The sequence below is a fragment of the Macaca nemestrina genome, chromosome 6 (genome assembly GCF_043159975.1).
Source record: "Macaca nemestrina isolate mMacNem1 chromosome 6, mMacNem.hap1, whole genome shotgun sequence".
Taxonomy (NCBI): Eukaryota; Metazoa; Chordata; class Mammalia; order Primates; family Cercopithecidae; genus Macaca; species Macaca nemestrina.
The window spans coordinates 58,456,485-58,478,453 of record NC_092130.1 but is presented as its reverse complement, the minus strand read 5'-3'; the positions used below and the strand labels follow the sequence as shown (position 1 = coordinate 58,478,453).

At 35.7% G+C, this 21,969-nt stretch overlaps 1 long non-coding RNA gene across 4 annotated transcripts in view; it reads right to left on the bottom strand.

The window, feature by feature from the left end:
* Window positions 1-456: 456 nt before the first annotated feature.
* Window positions 457-21,969, bottom strand: part of LOC105500043 (uncharacterized) — a 73,357-nt gene continuing 51,844 nt past the window's right edge. For all 4 annotated transcript variants that reach the window (XR_011624733.1, XR_011624732.1, XR_011624734.1 and 1 more), the window contains 2 exons: window positions 8,074-8,162; window positions 457-1,590 (listed from right to left, as the gene is read on the bottom strand). This is a non-coding gene — a long non-coding RNA (uncharacterized lncRNA). The remainder of the gene's footprint in view (window positions 1,591-8,073; window positions 8,163-21,969) is intronic.

The following is a 21,969-nucleotide window of genomic DNA, read 5'->3' as shown; positions in this document are numbered from 1 at the left end:
GACTTCCATCAAGGGCACCCTGTCTACTTGGCCTGCAGTGCTTAGCCTGTTGTGGGAAGGAGCATGTGAACGAGTGAGTGCGGGATCTGGCTGGCTGCTCCATCAACACAGTAGCAAGGTCTGTGCAGGGCCTACAGCCAGACCAGGCTACGTGTCACCTACAGGGGAACACAGTCGCACCCAGGCAAGGGTGCCTATGACCTCAAAGCCCCAGTGGGGGTGTTAGTGTGCAAATTAGCTCTTTTAGCTCCACTGTCCACAGCCTAATGGATGGTAGCATGTTAGCAGCTCAGTCTCCCACTGGTACCATCATATGGGGCAGTTGCCCTCTGGTAAGGGCAAAGAACCAGTGTGAAAGCCTTTCTGGGTACCAGCACTCAGTGGGTCTCAAGCTCTTGTCCAGCATCCAAGAAGAATGAGGTCACGCTTGACGACTGAAGGATGGCAAGGGTGGAGAATTTTATTGAGCAATAAAAAGAGCTCTCAGTAGAGAGGGGACCTGGAGAGGGGATGGGAAAGGTAGGTCATCTTTCCCCGAAGTCAGGGGTCTCTTCCCCAAAATCAGGGCATCTCCTCCCCAAAGTCAGTCCACCTCCCTTCTACCAACTGAGTCTGGGGTCTTTATAGGCTCAGGATGGGTACAGGGTGGGCTGTAAGTAGTATTGAAAAGGCAGCATTTGATTGGTTAAAAGGCATTATTCAGAAAGAATCAATTGGGTGAGGGTGGGCACAGAAATAGAGTTCTCACTTTGGTCTGTGGGTTTCAGGCTGGTTTTGGATAGAAGGTGGGGTTTCACTGGGGACCCAAGCTTGTCTGTCTGGGATTTCTCTGCCTCCTGCCTCTATTACAATCACTGGAATAAAACATCTACTGGACGAAATACACAAGATTGAGAAAGTTTAAATTTAATAATAATCATGTAGAATGCCCCACAGTGAAAAAACTGCTTATAATACATGTTGAGATAAATAAATGTTTAACCTTTTGGCTAAATTTAAAGTGTAGCAATAAAAATGGCTTAGCAGATTGCAAAACAGACAGGAAAAAGAACTCAGCCCCTGCTGTTTGAGTCAAGTTTTTCTCCAGAAACTTCATTAACAGAAGAAGCAGTGCTGATGCTCAGCACTATTTCATGCTTTGGCTGTGTCCACCCACAGAGGCATAAGTAGATTTTTATTAGACATAGATTAGATAAACTGAAAATATTCTGGGCTGTCTGTCAAAGAAAAGTGTCAAAAATCATTACATTACAAGAAGAAAAAGTGTTGAGTAGATGTCCTAAAAATGACTGTAACTTTCAAATCAGCATTAAAGCCTACACATGATAACAAGATTTTACCCCTACAGTTGCCAATATTTGCCTTAATAAGTGAATAATATCAACTGAACAATTGGGAAGGGTAACGACTAGGTAAAGGAATCTAAAAACAGTTATGTAGGTTCAAATTCAGAGACAGTGTTTAGATAATTGACCAGTGCTTCACATGTTACTCCCCACTAATTGAGATATTGTAGATTATTGAAGATGTTAATGAAACCTGGGAAATCACCAACAGCAACCCGCTTTTCAAGTTGAATATTATCAAAACCTGAAAGGCAATGGAAAAAAATAATAAATTAGTGAACCAATGATGTAAGAAATTGGGTAATATGTCTCACATGTAACAACACCCAAAAGCTCAAAGTAAATTGGCGGAGTAAGATTTAGCATGCAAACAAGAAAAACAAAAACAGGAGTCCCTATTCTTATATCAGATAAAATGATTTTAAGTCAATAAAAATTAAGAAGAACAAAGAAAGACATCACATAATAATAGAGGGTACAGTCCAACAAGAAGACTTAACTATTATATGTGTGTGTGTGTGTGTGTGTGTGTGCATATATATATATGTGTATATACATATATGTATATACACATATGTATATGTGTATATATATATACATGTATATATATGTATGTATATATATACATACATATATGTATATATATGTATGTATATATATACATACATATATGTATATATGTATGTATATATATATACATATATATACACACACACACACGCACGCGCGCGCACACACACACACACACACATATATGCCCCCAACATTGGAGCAGCCAATTTATAAAACAAGTTTTTCTTGGCTTTCAAAAAGACTTAGACAACGACCCAATCATATTGGAAGACTTTAAAACCCCACTGACAGCGTTAGACATATCATTGAGGCAGAAAACTAACGAAGAAATTCTGCACTTAAACTTGACCTATGGCCAAATGGACCTACTAAACATCTACAGAACACTCTACCCAACAACCACAGAAATCAATACCAAGTATATTTCTAAAAACTACAGAAATTCATGGAAATTAATCAACTTACTGCTGAATAACTCATAGGAGAACATCAAATTTAAGGCAGAAAATAAAAAAAAGAAAAGTTCTTTGAAATCAGTAAAAGTAGGGACACAATGTACTAGAACCTCTGGGAGGCAGCTAAAGCAGTGTTAAGAGGAAATGTATAGCACTAAATGCCTTCATCAAAAAGTTAGATCTCAACTTAACATTTTAACTTTGCACCTAAAGGAAATAGGGGGAAAAAATCTCAACCCCAAAGCTAGCAGAAGAAAAAAAAAATAACTAAAACCAGAGAAGAACTGAATGAAATTGAAATGCAAAAATCCATATGAAAAAATCAAATGAAACAAGAGTTGGTTCTTTGAAAAAATAAACAAGAGTGATATATTGCTAGCTAGATGAATAAAGAAAAAAAGAGAAGATACAAATAAGTACACTCAGACAGACAAATGTGACATTACAACTGATTCTACAGAAAAACAAAAGATTATCAAAAAATGCTATGAACACAAATTACAAAATCTAAAAGAAATGGATACATTTCTAGAAATGAAATCTACCAAGGTTGAGTCAGGAAGAGATTGAAACCCTAAATAGAACAATATCAAGCTCTGAAATTGAATCAGTAATAAAAATTCTACTGGCCAAAGAAAAGCCCTAGACCAGATGGAATCACAGATGAATTCCACCAGATGTACAAAGAAGAACTCACACAAATCCTACAAAACTGTTTGAAAAAACTGAGAAGTGGCTCCTCCCTAACTCATTCTATGATCGCAGCATCAGCCTAATACCAACATTGGGCAGAGACACAATGAAAAAAGAAACTTCAGGGTGATATCCATGATGAACATAGATGCAAAAATCCTGCACAAAACACTAAAAAGATGGAATTCAGAAGTATATGAATAAGTTAATACACCACAATCAAGTAGGTTTTATTCATGGGATACAAGACTGGTTCATTAGACACAAATCAACAAATGTGATTTACAACATAAACACAATTAAAAACAAAACCATAAGCCCATTTCAACAGATTCAGAAAAAGCTTACAATAAAATCCAACATCTCTTCATCATAAAAATCTTCAACAAACTAGGCATCAAAGAACATACTGCAAAATAATAAGGACCATCTATGACAAACACACAGCCAATATCATACTGAACTGGCAAAAGCTGGAACAACTCCTCTTGAGAAACGGAACAAGAGAAGGATGCCTCTCTTATCATTAATACTCATTATAGTTCTGGAAGTCCTAACCAGAGCAGTCAGGCAAGAGAAAGAAATAAAAGGCATCCAAATTGGAAAAGAAGAATTCGAACTCTCTCCCTTTGATGACAATAAAATTCTATGCTGAGAGAACCCTAAAGACTCGATCAAAAGGCTTCTAGAACTGATAAATAACTTTAGTAAAGTTTCAGGATACAAAATCAACATTCAAAAATTAGTAGCATTTCTATACACCAATAATGTCCAGGCAGAGAGTCAAATCAACAATACAATGCTACTTGCAATAGCCACAAAGAAAATGAAATACCTAGGAATACAGCTAACCAAGGAGGCGAAAAATCTCCACAAAAAGAACTATAAAACACTGCTGAAAGAAATAAGAGATGACACAAATAAATGGAAAAATAATCCAAGCTCATGGATTTGAAGAATTAATATTGTTACAATGGTCATACCACCCAAAGCAATTTACAGATTCAATGCTATTCCTATCAAACATCGTTCTTCACAGCATTAGAAAAAATTATTCCAAAATTCATACGGAACCAAGAAAGAACCCAAATAGCTAAAACAACCATGAACAAAAAGAACAAATCCAGAGGTGTTGCACTACGCATCTTCAAACTATAATATGCTATAAGGCCACAGTAGCCAAAACAGCATGGTACTGGTACTAAAACAAACACGTAGACAAATGGAACAGAATAAATAAATGGAACTCAAAAATAATGCCACACACTTACAACTGTCTGATTTTTGACAAGGCTGACAAAAACAAGCAATGGGAAAAGTAGTCCCTATTCAATAAATGGTGCTGGGATAACTGGCTAGCCATATGCAGAAGAATAAAACTGGACCCTCACGCCTGTAATCCCAGCACTTTGGGAGGCCGAGGTGGGCGGATCACAAGGTCAGGAAATTGAGACCATCTGGCTAACACGGTGAAACCCTGTCTCTACTAAAAATACAAAAAATTAGCTGTGGTGGCGGGTGCCTGTAGTCCCAGCTACTGGGGAGGCTGAGGTAGGAGAATGGCGTGAACCCAGGAGGCAGAACTTGCAGTGAGCCAAGATCGCACCACTGCACTCCAGCCTGGGCAACAGAGCGAGACTCCGTCTAAAAACAAAAAACTGGACCCCCGTCTTTCACCAAAAAATAACTCAAGACGAATTAATGTTTTATATGTACCACCTCAAGCAATTAAAAAAAAAAAAGACCCTAGAAGAAAACCTTGGAAATACCCTTCCTGCTTCCTGAGACTTCTTGGCAAAGAATTTTTGTCTAAGTCTCCAAAAGCTATTGCAATAAAAGCAAAAGTAGTCAAGCGGGACTTGTTCAAACTAAAAAGCTTCTACACAGCAAAAGAAACTATAATAAACAGACAATCAACAGAATGGGAGAAAATATTTGCACACTATGCATTTAACAAAGGTCTAATAGCCAGAATCTATGAGGAGCATAAACACATTGACCAGCAAAAAACAAATATTTCCATATAAAAATGGGCAAAATACATGAACAGACACTTATCAAAAGAAGACTTACAAACCACCAACAAACATGAAAAACTGCTCATCATCATGAATCATTAGAGAAGTGCAAACCAAAACCACAATGAGATATCATCTCATACCAGTCAGAGTGGCTGTTATTAAAATGTCAAAAAGCAAATACCAGAAACATTTGCTGACAAGGCTCAGGAGAAAAGAAAACATTTATCCCCCGTTTGTGGGAATGTAAATTAGTCCAGCCACTGTGGAAGAAAACCTAGGCAATATCATTCAGGACACAGGCATGGGCAAAGATTTCATGACTAAAACACCAAAAGCAATGGCAGCAAAAGCCAAAATTGACAAATGGGATCTAATTAAAGACCTTCTGCACAGCAAAAGAAACTATCATCAGAGTGAACAGGCAACCTACAGAATGGGAGAAAATTTTTGCAATCTTTACATCTGACAAAGGTCTAATATCCAGAATCTACAAGGAATTTAGACAAATTTACAAGAAAAAAACAAACAACCCCACCAAAAAGTGGGCAAAGGATATGAACAGACACTTCTCAAAAGACATGTATGCAGCCAACAGACATATGAAAAAATGCTCATCATCACTGGTCATTAGAGAAATGCAATCAAAACCACAGTGAGATACCATCTCACACCAGTTAGAATGGTGATGATTAAAAACTCAGGAAAAAACAGATGCTGGAGAGATTGTGGAAAAATAGGAATGCTTTTACACTGTTGGTGGGAGTGTAAATTAGTTCAACCATTGTGGAAGACAGTGTGGCAATTCCTCAAGGATCTAGAAACAGAAATACCATTTGACAACAATCCCACGACTGGGCATATAGGCAAAGGATTATAAATCATTCTACAATAATGCACATGTATGTTTATTGCAGCACTATTCACACTAACAAAGACTCAGAACCACCCAAATGTCCATCAATGATAGACTGGATTAAAAAATGTGGCACATGTACACCATAGAATACTATGCAGCCATAAAAAAGGATGAGTTCATGTCCTTCAAGGACATGGATGAAGATGGAAATGGAAACCATCATTCTCAGCAAACTATCAAAAGATCAGAAAACCAAACACCACATGTTCTTACTTGTGAGTGGGAGTTGAACAATGAGAACACATGGACACAGGAAGGGGAACATCACACACCAGGGCCTTTGTGGGGTGGGGGGCTAGGCGGGTGATAACATTAGGAGAAATACCTAACGTAGGTGATGGGTTAATGGGTGCAGCAAACCACCATGGCACGTGTATACCTATGTAACAAAACTGCATATTCTGCACATGTAACCCAGAACTTAAAGTACAATAAAAAAGAAGAAAGGAAGGAAAGAAAGAAGGGAAGGGAAGGGAAGGGAAGGGAAGGGAAGGGAAGGGAAGGGAAGGGAAGGGAAGGGAAGGGAAGGGAAGGGAAGGGAAGGGAAGGGAAGGGATATTAGTTTACGGCCCTCAGACCCTTTCAAGAGCATTTCATGTGCTATATAAAGATTTGACAATGGTTGATCTACCACAAAAAAGAAAAAAAAAAGATTAGAAACTACAGATACTGGAGAGGATGTGGAGAAATAGGAACACTTTTACACTGTTGGTCGGAGTGTAGATTACTTCAATCATTGTGGAAGACAGTGTGGCGATTCCTCAAGGATCTAGAACCAGAAATACCATTTGACCCAGCAATCCCATTACTGGGTATATACTCAAAGGATTATCAATCATTCTACTATAAAGACACATGCACATGTATGTTTAATGCAGCAATTTTCACAATAGCAAAGACTTGGAACCAACCCAAATGACCATCAGTGATAGACTGGATAAAGAAAATATGGCACATATACACCATGGAATATTATGCAACCATAAAAGAGTATGAGTTCATGTCCTTTGCAGGGACATGGATGAAGCTGGAAACCATCATTCTCAGCAAACTAACACAAGAATAGTAAACCAAACACTGCATGTTTTTACTTATAAGTGGGAGTTGAACAATGAGAACACATGGACACAAGGCGGGGAACATCACACACTGGGGCCTGTCAGGGGATGGGGGCCTAGGGGAGGGATAGCATTAGGAGAAATACCTAATGTAGATGATAGGTTGATGGGTGCAGCAAATCACCATGGCACGTCTATACCTATGTAACAAACCTGAATGTTCTGCACATGTACCCCAGAACTTAAAGTATAATTAAAAAAAGAAAAGAAAATACGCGATTCCTGTTTACCACTATATAGGTGTCAATAAGTTACAAAATTATGGTATTGATCAAGACATTTTTCTTCAATAAACTGGCTATGTAGGGTGTTATGAAATTAGAAAAATATTTTAAATTATGAAAAAAATGTGCCAACTTGGTGTTTTTATTTTTCTTCATTCATCCACTTGCTATTTGTACAATAAGGAATAGCATAGCTATCCATAGATGATTATGGCACCCTTTTGCATTTAGGAGTTATGAGCTTGATGCTTCACAATAACCCTTAGAGACAAATAGGAGATGGATACATAATATGATCTCAAAGTGCATCATGATGAAAAGTAATGGCTCCACCTCTCACAAGCTGTGAAATTAAGGGCAATTGTTATAACCTCTCTGAACCTCTGTTACTTCCTTTGTAATGCCTACCTCCTAGGATCTTTGTGTGCAATTAGATAAAGGTTGTTAAAATTTTAGTACAGTGTCTTCCTTTGGAAAAATGCTTAATAAATGGTAGTTTATATTATCATTATTATATAAAACCAGTAAGAGAGACAGGACATGAAGGAAAGGACAGTAAGTACAACTTAACCTAGTGAAATGTTAATATCAGAAGTAAAAAGCATTGCAGGAGTTCATAGTAAAGCAGAACTATTCTCCAGAGATGCTTTTCTTGAGACGTTGCTAGTTAGTTGGGCCTCAAAGACAGGGGAAAACTCAAAACACAGATAAGGGAAGGAGAATATACCAGGTAAGGTGAAAGCTGAGGTTCTGAGGCACAGGCACATGATGTGTTTGGCAGTGTGGCCAGGAGACTCTTCAGGAATATCTTGGGACCTGCAATTGAAACAGTAGGTAGAAATAAGATAGAGGAAGGCTGTAAATGTCAAAGCAAAGAGTTGGATATATTTAGACATTGAGAAAATGAAGTGAAGTTTCCTAAACCCAGAATTTTAAACAAGTGTATTTATGTACACTGCTAAGTTAATTGATGCACATGTTCAAAAATTACTTCGTTAGATTTCTCAGATTGGATCTCTATTTTTAAAAAGCTATTCAAAAAAGCTTACTCTTGGCCGTGCGTGGTGGCTCACACCTGTAACTCCAGCACTTTGGGAGGCTGAGGCAGGTGGATCACGAGGAGTTAGAGACCAGCCTGGACAATGTGATGAAAACCCTGTCTCTACTAAAAATACAAAATTTAGCCAGGCGTGGTGGTGGGCACCTGTAATTCTAGCTACTCGGGAGGCTGAGGCAGGAGAATAGCTTGAAACCAGAAGGCAGAGGTTGCAGTGAGCCGAGATCGCCCACTGCACTCCAGCCTGGGCAAAATAGCTAAACTCTGTCTCAAAAACAAACAAACAAAAAACAAAACAGCAATTAAAAAAAAGCTTACTCTTGCTGGCTCTAAAAATAGCAATTTATGCAGTCCACAAAACCTAGCACATAGTAAGTATTCAACACATGGTTCATAAATTTGCAATGAATTTTGTTCATTGATAATAATGAAAAAGATGTGTATATAAAATGTTATAACCCCAGGCATTATGTTTTCCAATAATTTCAACTTTCCCTACTCCAGCAGCCAACAAAGAGGAAAAACTGAGTAATTAGAATTCACCTCTTCTCCCTTCTATTGGACATGCTTAGGAGCAGTGGAAAAGCAAAAAATCAGGGATGATGCGGAGAGGTGAAGTCAGTAAATGACAAAAAAGCAAGTTACAAATTGAATAATCACTCTCTAAGTAATACAAGTTGTACAGTATTATGGATAATTACCATTTCAGAAGCACTTTAACAATGAATATCATTTGCAAACAGCTATTACTTGCATAGTTGAAAAGGGTTCATTTCCTAATCTCCCCTAATGGCACTTATTGTACAGCCAAAACTAATGTTACGTATGACACAGGGCTGAGGTCCTCCTTTAATGTCAAGTATACAACTGGGATATGACAGTTCATCCTGTGTTAAGTACTACTGGGAGACAATAAACAGTAAGAGGATGACTGCATAGGCACAGAAGCCAAACTTCTGGCTCAAGACTTGACTCCACCACCAACTAGTTTTGACCTAATGTAAAGTTCCTTATCCACTCTGTGCCTGAGTTTCTCATCTGGAAAAGGTGAATAATAGTAGTATCTTCCTATAAAGTATACATAAGTTCACATATGTAAAACACTTGGGAAGAATGTCAAGAACGTGATAAAAGTCAATGAAAGTTAGCTATTATCATTCACTGGGTAAATGAATGACAAGAATTGATAGAGCAGGAAGCAATTGCCTCTATATAGGACAAAGTGTAAAAGTCAAGGAAGACTTCAAAGAAAAGGTAACGGTTAAGCCTGAAGGTTTGTTATGAAGGAATGGTGGAAGAGTAATTCAGGCAGGGAAATGGAGGTACCTGGTATATTTCAAGTGGGGAATAGACCTTTACTCCAGAAGTGGTGGAAAATGAATCCAGAACCGTAAGATGTTGGGATGAAGATTTGTAAGAGTTTCAGAATTCTTTAAACTTCAGGTAATTGAAGATTTTGAAGGTTTTTAAACTTGAAAGAGACTTGACTAGGCCTCATATTTAGAAGGAACCTGGGCAGCCACTCAAGCTAAATGTGAGATAACTGTAGCAGCCAGACTCATTGAAGTCTGCAAGTACACTATGAGGCTATCACTGCTAGTTATTTAAAACTTATGATGCACTAGGCAACCAGGCACTGTGCTATTGTGTGCTATATATATACACACACACACACGATTTCTAACCTTTTTTTTTAAATAGGGTCTCATTTCATTGCCCAGGCTGGAATGCAGCGGCACAATCATGACTCACTGCAGTCTTGACCTCCCAAGCACTAGCAGTCCTCCCACTTCAGCCTCTAGCAGTCCTCCCACTTCAGCCTCGCGAACAGCTGGAACTGCCATGCCTGGATAATTTTCTTAATTTTTTTGTAGAGACAGGGTCTCCCTACATTGTCCAGATTGGTCTCGAACTTCTAGGCTCAAGTGATCCTCCCACCTCTGCCTCTCAAAGTGCTGGGATTACAGGTGTGAGCCACTGCACCTGGCTCACATCTGTAATTGGCTCACACCAATTTCTAATCTTTAATGCAACTATGTAAAATAACTATTTGTCATTATACAAAATTATACATTATACATAAACAAAAGATCAAGAAGTTTAAGTTATCTACCCAACCAATAACAGGCTAGTAACAGGCATAGCTAAGTCTTCAAACATTCAGGTCTCTTGGGGGCCAAAGTTCTTCTTCTTTCCACAAACACCTGCCTCCCTCCTGAGTCTGTTCTATGGCATCAACCTAAGACAATCAGTCAACAATGAGAACCTGAATAAAGGTGTCTACAGTGTGGATGAAGAGGGATGATTGCTTACAAAGACACGTGAGGTCTGCAATTTAGAGATGTTTTGAACAGGGGATTTGTGAAAATGCAAGATGTTAAAAACAATTCTAAATTTCCTAACACAAATAATACACTTTTCAGTATAGAAGAGAGGTGTTTCGTGAGAAAGATAATAGAGTTAGTTTGAAGATTTTGTAGGCTTAAAGTGCCCGTGGGACATCTATTTGGAATGATCTAGTTTTCAGGTAGAAGTAGAGCTTGAAGCTCTGCAGAGGTTAGCCTGCAGAAAGACTTCTGAGATATCAAGCATTAGGTGATAGCTGGGAATACAGAAAGAGAAGTTTGCACAGGGAAAACACATGAAAGAGTAGGAGAAAGAGAAAAAGGAGTTTTTGTGACACTGGATTAAGTTTTTAGTCTCTGAAAAGCCAGTAAGTTGAATCCTTGTAACAGTTACTTGAGTGTGCCAAACTACTGAGCTCTCATAATATCCATTAACGACAGACGTTTTTCAGTTCTTGACTGTATTCCGAGCAGTCAAATGTATTAAAAACATGCAAGTCATTGCCTTCCAAACTTATCAAACACCCCTTTTATAGAGTTCATTGACCATCAAAATCTCTCAACAAGAAAAAAAGCTAGAATTACAATATTAAACATAGACAAATAATTTGTGTACAAAATAGGAGCTCTGCAACATTATTTGTCAGGCTGGAACACAGATTCAGCTCCCCTGATTTGCACTCAAGAATATTATTCAATGGAGTGACTGCATCTGTTGACACAATGTGTATCTGTCCCTCCTTGGGACTGAAATGAAACCAAATCAGCTCACACTGCTGTCTTGATAGCTCTAAAATTATAATTGCTATTTAATCACTACTAAATTGGACTTGGCCTTCAATTCTTGGCAAGTGTTTTTATTACATTAGTAATATACTGAACTTCTCTTTCTTCGGTCTCTTTTGCCAAACATTCTGTAATGAAAATACACAAAATATTATTTTTGTAAAATGTTGACTACAGTGTAAGGCAAATAAGGTTATAGTTAAGTAGGTTCTTTTTATTTAAGATAAACAATGATATCATTAAGCATCGCAATAATGTAAAACTAAACAAGTGTAATCCTGATGAAAATTGTTTTCCAACTAAAATTCCTTTTTGAATGGCAAATCAACCTCACTAATATATAATATGTAAATTATGAAACTAAAATACATCTCACATTTGTGTTTAAATTATATTAGATTGATTTCTGCTCTACAAACACATTATGTTGCTACCAGCTTCCTTGGTAATTATATTCTTACAGCCAGTGAGAAAAAAGCATTTCTACATTCTAATAAAGAACAATAAAAAGTATGATTTGATTGTGCATTTTGATACCTATTTAGGAATAGTAAATAGCAAATTATTAACAAATAATTTATTTTAAATTAGGATATATTTTAACTGCATTAAAGCATAAAAAACTAAATTATAACGTTGGCTGAGTCACTTTAACTTCTAGTCTTCAGCTTTTCAACCATATAACGAATGATTTCTTAAAATAATTACAAAGTTCTTTCTAGTTATAATATTTTAATGTGAAGTGGCAATACCAAGGCATAGTACTGAAGAAACTTTAGATTCAATTTCCAGGATCACTCAAGACCACTGCCAAAGAACGTACCAATAAGAACAATGGTCAACTAAGCAAGTGCCAAGTTCAGTGTCGAGTTCACCGTGCACCCATTTAGCAAATTGCTGCCCCAACCTTCTCTGATGCAGATATTCTAGAGTGGAACTGCTCATACTCTTTAATCTTTAGTTTAAATATTTTTTACATGTAATGATAAAGCTTGTACTAAAACAAATATTTGTCAATTGAGGAGCATTTTAAAGCACACCTTCATAATTAGAAAAGATAAAGGGCCATTTTTTTTCTATAATACAAGACAACTGAAAGAAATGTTATAATATTCCTTCCACTATGCACATTTTGAATTTTCATCATTCCAAGAGTAGACCTACATTTGTGGTTTAAAGTTTCAGTGTGTTTCCTGTGAGGAAAAAGGAGTTCCACTAACAAGTCTTTCTTTTCAAGGTCAATGACACATGCCATTGAAGCACTTGGGAGACAATTCTGCATTTGATTTCAGAGACAGAAGTTAAACTAAAATAAGCATATTGAGATGCACTAGATGCTAAATTATTTGCTCAGGTTCTGTAACTAGGAAACTTGAATTAGCTAGTGCCCCAGGCACTGAGATATTAAAGTTGTAATATAAAAAGCTCTGCTTATGACTTTGCCCTGATGACTTCTTGTCACTCATATGCCAAAAAAGCCTATTTGGAAATGCACACCAGGGCATGGGCAATAAGTAATTAACTGTGCTTTACTTAAAATCTTTTATTATACAAGTCAGAAACTCTGTTTCCCAATGACATTAACTTACTTGAAATGAATAATACATGGCAAGAAATTGGTCCCTGCAGTTCAGAAAGGGGATTTGACTCTGTTTTAGTAGATTGTTCAGACAAGGCAAAGGTAATTCTCATTAAAGTTTTGAGCATGTAGTCATAGACCAGTGAGACACAGAATAATTACATGTACCTCCCAAAAGACAAAGAACATTAATAATATTACCTCACACACATCTCAAGGATCAGGCCTGAAGGAAGTGATTATAGCATATAACAATTTTCTCCAAATGTCCCTTCAAGGGATCTGATTAAATTCATCATATGCTGAGATATTCTTTCCTTTCATATATTTTGAAAAGGTACTGAGTATATAACTTTGCATATATATATAGTCCTTTTCTAAGGTAAATTCATTCAGTTATTAAATATCTAATATACTTATTTTGTCATAAAACATCTAATATATTTACTTAAGTGACATCTAAATACATTTTTTAATGGGCAACTGTTAAAGAAAATCAAACCCAATACTATTTTCTATCATGGCTAACCTATCTGACTGCTTTCTTTGAACACTATATTGACAAACCTAAGCATATCTTAGTGTTCAAAGACTTCTATAATGAGAGTGTTCTAAAATGCTCACTTTGCTGTTTTAGCATATCTAAACTGCTTACAACATTTTCATTGAAGTTTTGAACAGTTATTCAGCAATTAAAATAGATCACATATGGACACATCCATTTCTTATAAATTAATATGCACTTTTTACAAGAAAAATATTTCTGCTTTTGTGCAATAATACTTTTATATAAATATTAATGCACATGAGAAAATAAGAAAAATAGTCTAAAAGATTAGATTTTTAATAAAAATATGTTCTTTAAATATTCTCCATAATTTACTCTTTTTTAAAGTGAATCTTCTAATATTTGTCACAACAGTAATAAATTTTTACTAAGGATCTCAGAGAGAACTAACACCCCAAAATATAACTCCATTGCTTTTTTAAGAAATCAAAAGTGATAAGGCACAAACTTCTCACACAACCTCCTGAAGACAAAGACTTCCTACAGTTGTTCTTCATAGCTGTTACTCTAATAAAGGTATTTGATACTTGTTGGTAATATCAATGGCCACATTTTAAGTCATAATATTTTGGTTTTCATTTTCTAAGAGGAAGGAAGAATGTTAATATAAATAAGTACATAGATAGGTAGATGGGGTGTGTGTGTGCGTGTGTGCATGTTATATGTTCTCAATCTCTTGTTTAGTTTTTTGCTGTTGGGTAGTCAAATTAAATTACTTTAATATTTTCTTTTCCAATACAGTGACCAAATGAAAGGCTTTCTAGACCAAATGCAGAAAAATCACTTTAAAACACTGTGTAAACTGCAGATCAAAGTGTTTATATTCACCAAACCATACCATTCAACTAATCTCTTATCCTTATGCATGAGCTAAACTCAATTCAGGAATGAAGATTATGTCTCTCAGTCTTACACCATCCAATGTTTCAAAGACAATTCAAGCCAGGTGGTTTATAGGCTATACAAGTTAATAGTAAATATAGACAGAATGAATTCATTACATCATTTTGTCCTGGAGAGTGGCATCCTGCTAGAGGAGCACAGGATATAAGACAGCACAGAGGGAACCCAGATACGTGGTCACACAGGAGAAAAGAGCAGTTTATTAATTTCACAAAACACCCAGGTTAGTAGCTGTTAATTCCTTAATGTGAGAACCTACCATTGGAAATTCTAATATCTACTTAGAATGACTTCATAATTTTAGAAGCAAAACAGAAATAATGGTTACATCCTCCTATTATCAGATATATTATTGCTTGAGTGTAAAAATATTGAAACATTGGTACACAACTTACCAAGTACAAATAGATGAACAGGAGTCTTGGTTAATTGTTAGGAAGAGATATTCCAAATGTCTGTGTATGAGTATATTTCTAGACCATTCTAAACTGGCACTGTTTTAGTAGAGACTAATAAATGACAAGTAGTAATTGTTTTTCATTTTCAATATGTGGACATATATCAGGTCCACCTCTGAATCATTATGGCTGAGTTTAGTACAATTAGTTTATTCCTATTCTCCTTTATCTAAAAAAGAGGTAAAATGTAAGAACTTTAGTCAACCAAATAAACAGACTTTGGGGTTAGACAAACAATTTAAATTTTAAATTAGGTCAGTGAAATGCACAAAAAGATTTCACTCTTACAATCTCAGCTGTATAGATATCTGTTCTAGTGCTGAAATACTCAACTATCTCAAATACTCAACTTCAGCTCAGGTAGAGAACTTCCTTTTTCTGCTGAAAAAGCATCTCAAAAGTACGTTTATGCAGCTTTAAACTTTTGATAAAGCTAATCTGCTTAATTAGCAGCAAGGAGTTAATCTCAAGCCTCAGTGGATAAGACTCCTCCCAACAGCTGATTACCAGGATAGTTTTGTGGGTCTTCTCCTGAGAGATTCTGATTCAGTTGGTGTGGGTTTGTGTTCAGGAATTTGCTTTTAATCCGCACCCAAATTGCTAGTGATGCTGGGGGCACATTTTGAGAAGCACTTATGTAAAAGGCAGGGACCAAAATCTGAGTAACTCCTACAATATCAATCTACTTATGTTGTTACCAAAATTGCTTATATTTGAAGTTGTTGAAGGATGTTAAAACGATGAGAAATATTTGTGAAAAGCACGATAACCTATCCAATGTTTACTCTGACATGGATAAGGTTCTCAAAGCCTTCCTGTTTCTTTTTTCTCTCTCTCCTCCTATGTCCATACACACACGCACATACATACATACATACACACATACATATAATTTATTGATTTTTCTATTTAAAATTAAAGTAAATAATAAACCTCAACTTTCACAATTCTTAATATGGGGATTTATAAGTTAAAAAGTACTATTTGAGCAGTTGACTTTTTGTCTATTAATCCCAATGGCAATGACCTAGAAAGTAAAACATGTAAAAATATACATTGGAAGGCAAAAAAGAGTATTCATCAAATTTTGAAAGCTTTAAATAGCTATTATTTGGGAGTGGGAAGATGGAAACAGACAAAGGGTTTTATGCCAACAAATATTACAATTTAGATGAAATAATTACATTCCCACAGAACTTACAAAGATTGACATAAGAAAAAAATAAAATCTGAATTTCCCTATATTTATAATTAATTCAATGTAAATTAAACATTTTTCCACAAAAAAAAACTTCAGGTACAAAGGCGTAAACAATTTATTCTAACCAAACATGTAAGCAGAAATTAGGCATATCTTAAAAAATCACTTTGAGAACAAAAACAATGAAACCACTTAGGTTTATAATATCAGCATAATTTTGATAACAATCACACAAAGCCATATCAAGAAATTTACAGACAAATCTCGCCAAGAACATATGTACAAATATCTTAAATACTGTATTGGCAAACAATTTAGTAAGATGTAAAATAGAAAAATATCATGACAATATTTGGTTTATTTTAAAAACACAAAGCAATTTTAGCATTTGAAAATCAATGTATGTCATAGTCCTAATATTCTAAAAAGAAAAAATACTTGACCATCCAAATTCGATAGTGTGCGTGACAAAACCTAAATTAAGAGGAAGAAGATTATTATTAATCTGATAAGGAGACTCTTTTAAAAACTGCATTGTACTTAAAGAGAAAATATTGAAATCTTTTCTCCATGATTGGGATTGAGTGTTATTATAGCTCTTTCTATATTATATTGAAGACACAATAAGATAATAAAAACAAATGGTTGGAAAACAAAGGTATCTATAGCTATTCACAGATATATTCAACAGATTATTCAATAGACTCAATAGATTATTTTACAATAGCATCAAATATATCTTATATTTAGGAACAAATCTAACAAAAGATGTGTCTGCTCACTAAAAAAGATTTAGAGAAATTAAATAAAACCTGAATAAATAGAAGAATATATCATATTAGTGGATTCAGACAATATTATAAAGATTTCAGTTTTCTCCAAATTGAGATATAGATTAAATTCTGTTCCCTTAACACTACCAATGGAATTTTTATGAAAATTGACAGGCTGATTTTAAATTTTGGGTAAAAACACAAGGGTAAAACTTCAAAGACTGAAAATACCAAGTGTCAGTGACAACCACTTTGGAAAATTATTTATCAGAACAGACTAAAATGGAAAATAAACACATCCTATAACTCAGCAATTCTATTCTTAGGCATATACCCAAAGATATACAAGACTGCACATACAAGAATGTTACTTAGTAAGAACAAAACTCTGGAAAAAAATCCAAGTGATGATCAAAATTTGAACGGATGAATAATTTGTATTACATTTTTATAATGAAATTCTTTACAGCAATAAAAATAAACAAACTTCTACACACAGTAACATGGATAAATCTCATCATGTTGAGCAAGGAAGCCAGACACATTACAAAATAGCACATACTATGTTATTTATGTAAAGTTTTAAATGAAGAAAAATTCATCAGTATGCTGTAAGTCAAAATAGTGGTTATCTTTAAGGTGTTACAGGAATAAAGGCAACACCCTCCAGGGTGTTAGTTTTCTTTTGCCTAATCTGGATGGTAATTAAATGGGTAGGTTCACATTACAAATATCTCTCAAGCTGTAAGCTTGATTTATATACTTTTCTGAATATATTATATACTTCAGTAAAAGCATTTATTTAAAAATATTACAATATTATTAATAAATAATTTAAAATAGTATTTTAATAGTAAATATTAAATAATTTAATAAATAATATTAGATATTTAGTAGTAAATATTGAATATTTACTATTAAAATAATATAAATTATTTTTTAATTTTTGAATCTCATTTAGACTTGGTTGTAATTATTCAGCCCTACCTTTTAAAATCTGCATCCAATATAAATAAGTATAATTATTGCATATATTGTGACTATGAAATAATTACACTCGTAAGTATTGACCATGGAACATTTTAATTTCTTCAAAGTTACATTACACATTGGGAAGGCTATATAAGATAGTTGTTAAAAAGGCTGGTTCTGTAATAAGTTTACATAAACTTAAACCTGAGTTCATGATTTACTAAAATGTGATTTTGGGAAAGCTATTTAAACTCTTTGTGCAAAAGACAGATTCTGGCCAGGTGCGGTGGCTCACACCAGTAATTCCAACACTTTGGGAGGCTGTGATGAGTTCAGGAATTCAAAACCAGCCTGAGCAACACAGGGACACTCTGCCTCTACAAGAAAAAATAATAAAAAATCAGCCAGGCATGACTTTCATCCCTTCTTCTCAAATAGTACTGGTAGTCCTATGTCCTAGGACTAGTCCTATGTCCTATGTCCTTTATCTACTTCTATCCAACAAGATAAAGATAAACAAATAAAGGGCATCCAAATTGGTAAAGAGGAAGTCCAACTGTTGCTGTGCATTAATTATATGATCGTATACCTAGAAAACCTTAAAGACTCATCCCAAAAGCTCCTAGATCTGATAAATGAATTCAGTAAAGTATCAAGGTACAAAAATCAATATACACAAATCAGTAGCACTGCTATACACCAACAGCAACCAAGTTGAGAATCAAATCAAGAATTCAACCCCTTTCACAACAGCTGCATAAAAGATAAAATACTTAGGAATATACCTAACCAAAGAGGTGAAAGATTTCTGCAAGGACAACTACAAAACACTGCTGAAAGAAATCATAGACAACACAAACAAATGGAAACACATCCCATGCTCATGGATTGGTAGAATCAATATTGTGAAAATGACCATACTGTCAAAAACAATCTATAAATTCAATGTAATTCCTATCAAAATACCATCATCATTCCACACAGAACTATAAAATACAATTCTAAAATTCAAATGGAATCAAAAAAGAGCCCACATGACCAAAGCAACATTAAGCAGAAAGAAAAAATCTGGAGGCATCACATTACCCAACTTCAAACTATACTACAAGGCTATAGTTACCAAAACAGCATGGTACTGGTATAAAACCAGACACATAGACCAATGGACCAGAATAGAGAACCTAGAAATAAAGCCAAGTACTTACACACAACTGATCTTTAACAAAGCAAACAAAAATATAAAGCAAGGAAAGGACACCCTATTCAACAAATGGTGCTGGGATAATTGGCAAGCCACATGTAGAAGAATGAAGCTGGATCCTCATCTTTCACATCATACAAAAATCAACTCAAGATGGATCAAAGACTTAAATCTAAAACCTGAAACCATAAAAATCCTAGAAGGTAGCACTGGAAAAACTCTTTTAGACACTGGCTTAGGCAAAGACTTCGTGACCAAGAATCCAAAAGCAAATGCAACAAAAGCAAAGATAAATAGATGGGACTTAATTAAGCTAAAAAGCTTCTGCACAGCAAAAGGAATAATCACCAGAGTAAACAGACAACCCACAGAGTGGGTGAAAATGTTTGCAAATTATGCATCCAACAAATAACCAATATTCAGAATCTACAAGGAACTCAAACAAATCAACAAGAAAAAGCAAATAATTGCATCAAAAAGTGGGCTAACGACATGAATAGACAATTCTCAAAAGAAGATATACAAATGGCCAACAAACATGGAACATACTCAACATCACTAATTATCAGTGAAATGCCAGTCAAAACAACAATGCATTACAACCTTACTCCTGCAAGAATGTCCGTGATTAAAAAAATCAAAAATAATAGATGTTGGCATGGCTGTGGTGAAAGTGGAACACTTTTACACTGCAGTTGGGAATGTAAACTAGTACAACCACTATGGAAAACAGTATGGAGTTTCCTTAAAGAACTAAAAGTAGAACCACCATTTGATCCAGCAATCCCACTGCTGGGTATCTACCCAGAGGAAAATAAGTCATTATATGAAAAATATACTTGCACATGCACGTTTAGAGCAGCACAATTTGTAATTGCAAAAATATGGAACAACCTCAAATGCCCATTAATCAACAAGTAAATAAAGAAAATGTATACATATATACATATATATGTATGGATGGATACACACACACACACACACACACACACACACCATGCAATACTACCCAGCCACATAAGGGAATGAAATAATGGCATTCACAGTAACCTGGATGGAGTTGGAGACCATTATTGTAAGTGTAGTAACTCAGGAATGGGAAACCAAACATCGTATGTTCTCACTTATAAGTGGGAACTAAGATACAATGTTGCAAAGGTGTAGATTGATATAATGGACTCTGAGGACTTGCAGGAAGAGTGGGAGGGAGGTGAGAAATAAAAGACTACACAATGGGTGCAGTGTACATTGCTTAGGTGATGGGAGCACCAAAATCTCAGAAATTGCACCTAAAGAAGTTATACATGTAACCAAACACCAACTGTTCCCCAAAAAAACTATTGAAATAATAACAATAATATAAAATAAATTAGTCAGGCATGGTGGTGCATGCTTGTAGTCCAAGCTTGGGAGGCTGAAGCTGAGGGATCACTTGATTCCAGGGGGTAAAGGCTGCAGTGAGCAATGATCATGCCACTGCACTTCAGTCTGGACAACAAAGCGAGACCCTGTCCCCTCTGTTCCCCTTAAAAAAAAAAAAAAAAAGACAGATTTTTCTTTTCTTCATCTTTAAAATAAGAATGATAATATTACCTACACCAAATATAGTTGTGAAGATTAAGTGGCAGAATACATTTAAAGCCCTGAAAGCAATAGTTATGCGTATCAAGTGTATGATAAATGATAGTGCAAGATGAGAGATACAAAAAATGTAGTCTTTCCTATAATTAAAATATTAGCAACTATGTACACATGCATGGATTAGTATGTAATCATACACTTCCTTCCCCTATAGTTGAGAGGGCATAGACGTAATAACATCCAAGAACAATAAGCAAACCCAGCACCCAGATCTTGGTGTCCAATATCTTTCTGCAATAAAAGGAATCACAGATTCTTAGGGGAAATGGCTGATTCTAGGACTGGAGCAACAAATACACAAGATGAGCCTGGAGCATCCTGTAGTGCCAGAAAGTGAAGAAGTGCTCAATGAAACCCCACAATGATGGGGGTATGTCAAAGGGACACAGGAACCAGGTGAAAGCTGTCAATGGCCAAAACTAAAGAAATTTGAACAACAAAATAAAGTAGTATTATGTTATTTAAAAAACTTATGAAATAAATATCCTTGAGTCCATACTGACATAAATACATAGTCTTAAAAAAAATAAAACAAATAGGAGAGAATAGACAAATTTCCTGTGCTTAAAAAATTCCAAATAGGCCGGGCGCGGTGGCTCAAGCCTGTAATCCCAGCACTTTGGGAGGCCGAGACGGGCGGATCACGAGGTCAGGAGATCGAGACCATCCTGGCTGACACAGTGAAACCCCGTCTCTACTAAAAAATACAAAAAAAAAAAACCTAGCCGGGCGAGGTGGCGGGCGCCTGTAGTCCCAGCTACTCGGGAGGCTGAGGCAGGAGAATGGCGTGAACCCGGGAGGCGGAGCTTGCAGTGAGCCAAGATCACGCCACTGCACTCCAGCCTGGGCGGCAGAGCGAGACTCTGTCTCAAAAAAAAAAAAAAAAAAAAAAAAAAAAAAAAAATTCCAAATAATTTGTGTGAATACTCTGCCTCAAAGAGATGGAGCATAACTCCTCGCTTCTTACACGTGGGCTGAGCAAAGTGACTTGCCTCCAAAGAGTACAGTATGGACAAGAGAAAAACAAAAAAGAGAAACTCATCAGTGGAGACACCTGAGAAACACTACCTCAGCCAGGTGATCAACTTTAGCATCAACAGTGACACATTATGTTGCTAGTATGTATCCTTGATAGGATT